Source organism: Cephus cinctus, unplaced genomic scaffold, assembly GCF_000341935.2.
Source record: "Cephus cinctus unplaced genomic scaffold, Ccin1 Ccin1_scaffold0165, whole genome shotgun sequence".
NCBI classification, from domain to species: Eukaryota; Metazoa; Arthropoda; class Insecta; order Hymenoptera; family Cephidae; genus Cephus; species Cephus cinctus.
The window spans coordinates 48,646-54,693 of NW_014332890.1; the positions used below are offsets into that span (position 1 = coordinate 48,646).

A 6,048-nucleotide genomic window follows, 5' to 3' on the forward strand; every position below is an offset into this window, starting at 1 on the left:
CGCTTCGCTCTGATTGGTCAACTTTGACCTGCTCCCATTTAAAAATTATGACCGGTAAAACTGCAGTATACGACTCCGAACTGAAGTTGGCTGCTAGTGATTTACACAGGTGCTTTCCATTTACACGACTTCTGTGTCGACTTGTGTCAACTGGTGTCGACTCATGTCGACTCTCGAAAACGAATAAATGGAACACAGATACTCTCGTAAACTCACCACTCTAGCAAAGTCTTCCCGAGTCGACTTGTGTTGCCGACACACGGCGACACAAATCAAATGGAAAGCACTTTTGGCGACACAAGTCGACTTGTGTCAACTTGTGTTAGTAAATGGAAAGCACCCAACGTGGTGACGATAGGGAAGTGCCCAGACCTGTATACAAGATCGTGGTCGCAACAAGTGAGGCTGCCGACTTCTATCAGCTATGGATTATCATATATGATGAACATGCATTAGGCGAGTTGGCAACGATTCAGCTTCGTAATCGTAAGGTGCCGAGTTTGCGTCTAGAAACGGAAACTTTTTTTTCTTCATTTCTTTTTTGTTTAATTTTTTTGAACCTGGTGTTGCATGGCTCGCATGGGAGGGCAAAGTTAAAAAATAATGCAGTCCTAAACAAACCACACACGAAATGAAGCATGTGTAGTTCAAAACATTGCATATGCAGTTTTATAACAAATACTTGATGGAATGACATATGCGCCTTGCTAGAGACTTCATTGTTTTCCATTTGTCAAATAAAACACATGAAACTCGGGGATGAACTATACCAATTTATTGCATGTATACGATGTAATATAATACAATATTTATAGACTAATATAATCATATATTTAATGAATCTTAAATTAACTAGGTGAACAAATAAGCATAGTTGATAATTAAGAAAAAAAAAGGGTTGAGACGTGAGTTCCGAACTTGAGACTCTCGGCCGTTAATCCAGCACCAAGCACGTGTGCCATCAAGTCATTGTGGTATATCATTTAGCAAACTTATATTTCTGTAGTTACCCACGTTCGAGGGTTTGTTTAAAGTTTTATTTGCTCACTCTATTTACAAAGCTTCATATGGATATTAAGGGAATTAACATCGGCAGAATTTATTAAATTAATATGCAGTAAGAAAGGGTGGATTCAAGTCTCCCTATTTGAGTGTTCACCCAGTTTAAAATCGTGGATCTCGAGGAACACATGAATTCATTCGACCAATCAAAAACGTGGAACTAGTTTGAGAGTCTCGTTCAGGTGGCGCGTCGACGCGCTAAAACACAGCTCCAGATTATCACGCGTAGTATTACTATATATACACGACCAATCAAAAACGTGGAACTGCTTCGAGGGCCCTCCGCTGAGGTGGCGCGCCGAAACCAGAGAAAAATTGAGACCATCAAAAACAGGCTCATTGGCAATCTCCCTACTCATCTCTGGTCCCTGACTACGTTTACACGGCGGCTTGAACAGATTTACGCTTCGTTTTCTTCGACGCGGTTCAATGCATAAACTCGGCTTAACTGTGCTATTAGCCAATCAGATACTTGTATTTTGAAAATAAACGTAGTTTATACATTGAAGCGCGCAGAAGATAACAGGCCTTAAAGTACGTTTACACGGCGGCTTGAACAGATTTACGCTTCGTTTTCTTCGACGCGGTTCAATGCATAAACTCGGCTTAACTGTGCTATTAGCCAATCAGATACTTGTATTTTGAAAATAAACGTAGTTTATACATTGAAGCGCGCAGAAGATAACAGGCCTTAAAGTACGTTTACACGGCGGCTTGAACAGATTTACGCTTCGTTTTCTTCGACGCGGTTCAATGCATAAACTCGGCTTAACTGTGCTATTAGCCAATCAGATACTTGTATTTTGAAAATAAACGTAGTTTATACATTGAAGCGCGCAGAAGATAACAGGCCTTAAAGTACGTTTACACGGCGGTCTGGAACCGGTTTAGTTAATGCTGATCTAAAGGAATTGACCAATCCTGAATTGGCCAAGTGTGTTCGAAAATGAACCGAGGCAACGATGTTCGCGCACTCTCGGCTGATCTTAGAACGCAGCTGTCATAGGTGTGTTCGCAATCATAATGTTCACGTTGCAATCGAGCTAAGTGAAAATCAAATTTTATTTATTATTTAAAGATGCTTTAATTAAATAAAACACTAATTGTGGAGCAATTGGGAGCAAATCGGGAGCAATTACTTCATCAAGAAATTCATATGAAAATCTGCTCGGTTGTTTGGAATTTCAATAAAAATGAAAATTTTCTGTTTTAATGAATATTTATTAATCACTGCATAGTAGCATTGGAGCAATTACGGAAACATATAGAACATTTAAGGAGCAATTTTTTAAGCATTATAAACATACAAATGTTGATTTTCCCGCGCTAACTTCGCGACGGTGGGACCTACGCTTCCATGTAATATATGTTCTCTGCCAGTACTAATGTCGATGCACGGGACCTACTCTTCCAGGGGGGGGGGGGGGGCGTAGCCCAGTGGAAAATCGGCACTAACCGCAGCGCCTCTGGTGTCCAGCTCGGGCATGTCAGACACTAAACATGTGGAGATCAAGTTCTAAAGTGTCGATAGCTCAGGTTTGTTTTAAATTTCCGCATTAAATAAGTTTCAATACAGGGGGGGGGGCCGTAGCCCAGTGGATAGGATAGCGGATTCACGACCGAAAGGTTGGAGGTTCGCGCCTAGCTTCCAGCGGCATTCACCAATGGGTTTTTATATGAAAACTTAAGTGAGTATTTATACGAGGGCGGCCGTAGCCCAGTGGATAAGGTAGCGGATTCACGACCGAAAGGTTGGAGGTTCGCGTCTAGCTTCCAGCGCCATTCACCAATGGGTTTTCATATGAAAACTTAAGTGCGTATTTATACGGATTTCGCCCAACACTGTTCGGATTCAGTGTATAAACTTTTTAGGCCCCCTCACGCTGAGTTGAATAAGGCCCGTCTCGCAAGGTACATCGCCATCTATTGTCAAACTTCCAACCTTAATTATTACGACCACTTACTGGCATATGTCCCCCATTGGGGATACAGCCATAAGGAAAGGAAGGAAACAGGCTACCTGTCAATGTTCGTCGTGCCCTTTTGTCAGTTTTCAATGATTTTCTCACAGACTCCGTACTACCAGAGAGCTGGAGCCAGTTTCTCGTTTTTTTCATTTCAAAATCAACTCCCGGTAAATTCCGGCCCATAGCCCTTGCTTCATGTATGTTAAAACTTTTTGAACGTCTCATCCTCGCTAGGCTCTCATGGTGGGCTGAACACCATTCACTTATCCCATCCTCGCAGTTCGGTTTTCGCAAGGCCAGATCTACTACGGATAATCTGGCACTATTGTCATCTGAAGTGTACAACGGTTTCGCTGAGGGCGAATATACGGTTGCAGTGTTCCTCGATATTTTAGGCGCTTAGGATAATCTGGTACTATTGTCATCTGAAGTGTACAACGGTTTCGCTGAGGGCGAATATACGGTTGCAGTGTTCCTCGATATTTTAGGCGCTTTCGACAAGGTCATTCCCTCCATCTTAATTAGTAAATTATGTTCTATAGGTATACCCGAACCCATTTGTCGTATTATTTATAATATTATCTCAGAAAGGAACGTCTTCTTCAAGATCAATGGTAACCTGACTGGCTCCAGGTCTGCTCACAAAGGCTTGCCACAAGGACTTACCCTTAGTCCCATCCTCTTTTCTTTATATATCAGGGAACTCAATAACTACCTTCATCCGAATTGTATTTCCACGCAATATGCTGACGATGCTCTCATCCTCTCGAAATCCAAAAACTTAGCCGACTGTCTCAATGCAGTTCAATCTAGTGTTACTTCCATCTGCCAATACTTGGAAAGTTTAGGATTATACATCTCTCCATCTAAAACAAAATTAGTTATATTTTCTAAAAGAAGACGAGACTTCAACGACCATCATATCAGGATAGGCTCTGACCGCTCTGATATATGCTTCCAATGAGGCCACGTATCTAGGTTTGATCTTTGATAGGAAATTAACTTGGAACTCTCACCTTAGAAAAACCATTAAGAGATGCAATAGATCACTTAACATCTTCAAAGCCCTTAGGTCCACATGGTGGGGTGCGCACCCCTCAACCCTTCTCCTCCTATACAAATCACTAATCAGAAGCGTCTTAGAGTATGGCTGTCGGGCTCTCCTTCTCCTCGATGGTAATCTACTTACGAAACTTAATCGAGTTCAATACAGTGCTCTCCGTCTTAGCCTGGGACTTAGGATATCTATTCCAATCCGTGCGCTTCTCGCTGAAACAAAAGAACCACCTCTACTTATCCGTTTCAACCTCTTAGCGAAGAAATATATCTTAAAATGTTTCTCGCACTCTGCCCATCCTGTTACTCATCTTCTCTCGAATCTATTGTACCTCCCCTACAATGGCAAAACTTACCAGATCAAACATCATTTCATCCTCTATAAAGCCTTTGTCTCTGTCCGTAATTACAGTAAAGTTATCTATAACTCCCCCCATCCTCTCCCTTACCACTTTGACTATGAACTACAACACTTCGCTCCAAGTATTAGTCTAATGGAAGGTCTCTCCATCCAAAGCTCAAAAAATCCGAGTAAAGAGTTCGATAAATGCTTCAGTGAAATCTTTCATTTGGCACACACCTTCTATACTGATGGCTCGAAAAATCCGGATGGCCCTTTTACAGGTTTTAGCGTCTACTGCCCGTCTCTCAATATATGTTTTCAAGCCAAAATAGCTACTCAAGCCTCGATATTTTCGGCGGAAGCCCTTGCAATTTATCATGCAACAAATTTTATCCTAGACAAGAAAATAGCAACGTCAATTATTTTTTCAGACTCAAAAAGTGTCTTGAAAGCCCTGCAGTAATTTAATCTGGACGAATCTCACTCGTATTTCATATACTTGATCAAACAAAATCTAAGACAGGCCTCTTTAAACGAGCAGTCTATCCGTCTTTTTTGGATTCCGGGTCACTCGAATCTTCAAGGAAACGACACGGTTGATGTTCTCGCCAAAAAAGCTATCACAAACGGTACATTCTTAAACCACAGTCTTCCATATACTGACCTACTACCCGTTGTATCAAACTGGGCATCAGAAGCCTGCTTAGCATTCTACTCGAATCATCAGGATCTAAAGGGACTTTTTTACTTTAATCACTGCTATTCTACAGCTAAAACGCCTTGGTTCGCACACTCCAATTTAAGTCGCTCTGTTATAACCGTTTTCACCAGAATCAGAGTCAATCACCACTACTTGGCCGAAAGTCTCCATGGCAAAGGCATTTTGTGCTCCGATCGATGTCCATGTGGCAGGGGCTCCGAAACGGTTGACCATGTCCTGTGGCATTGTCGCCGTTTCTCACACCTCAGGCCTAAACTACTCCTTTCTATCCGCAAAGCCAAGCTCCCTGTTACGTACTCTATTGCTTCTTACCTAAGTCGCATGCACCCTAAATTTCTCGAATCAGTACACAACTTTCTCACCAATGCTAACATATCTATTTAAAACTACGTTCTACAAGCTCTAGATAAACAATTCAGTCTATTACTAACCTTGTTGTCCTCGTCGGCTCCACACTTACTATCCATCCCAATAACATTATCTCCTTGCTCCGTTATCTATCTCCTTATTGGCTCCCTGCATGAATTACTTCCTCATTGGGGGATTTGTGAGCCCTCGGGCTCTGGCTGGCTGGATCTCCTCGGTGATTGGCCACCGAGGTGATCCTTTCTCTTTTTCAGATCGCCGTGGGATACTCGCGCTAAATACCCCATAGAAACGCTCCATTTTGTAATAATCTTGTGGCCGCTTGTAAGGGACTAGGGTCCTAACTAGTGCCAACATACATAAAAGAAGAAGAAGAAGAAAGGAAGGGGAGGAAGGCCTTCGTGTAACCTAAAAATTTTAATAGTTTAATTGTACATTAATATTTGATATTTAAAAAAGTATTGTAACGTAAAAAATCGTATGGAACAAAGAAAAAATGAATGTTAGCTCCCATTCTAATCCTGCTCTTAGAA

At 41.7% G+C, this 6,048-nt stretch overlaps 1 long non-coding RNA gene across 3 annotated transcripts; it reads right to left on the reverse strand.

The window, feature by feature from the left end:
- Positions 1–1,765: 1,765 nt before the first annotated feature.
- LOC107263845 lies at positions 1,766–5,576 on the reverse strand. 3 transcript variants are annotated; one of them, XR_003058585.1, is made up of 5 exons: positions 5,462–5,576; positions 4,219–4,298; positions 4,046–4,141; positions 3,745–3,895; positions 1,766–2,105 (listed from the first exon to the last, which is right to left on the reverse strand). It is a non-coding gene; the product is annotated as an uncharacterized LOC107263845 (long non-coding RNA). The 3 variants fall into 3 exon arrangements; XR_003058586.1 differs by lacking the exon at positions 1,766–2,105 and adding an exon at positions 3,074–3,361; XR_001536773.2 differs by lacking the exon at positions 1,766–2,105 and having other exon boundaries at positions 3,455–3,895.
- Positions 5,577–6,048: the final 472 nt, after the last annotated feature.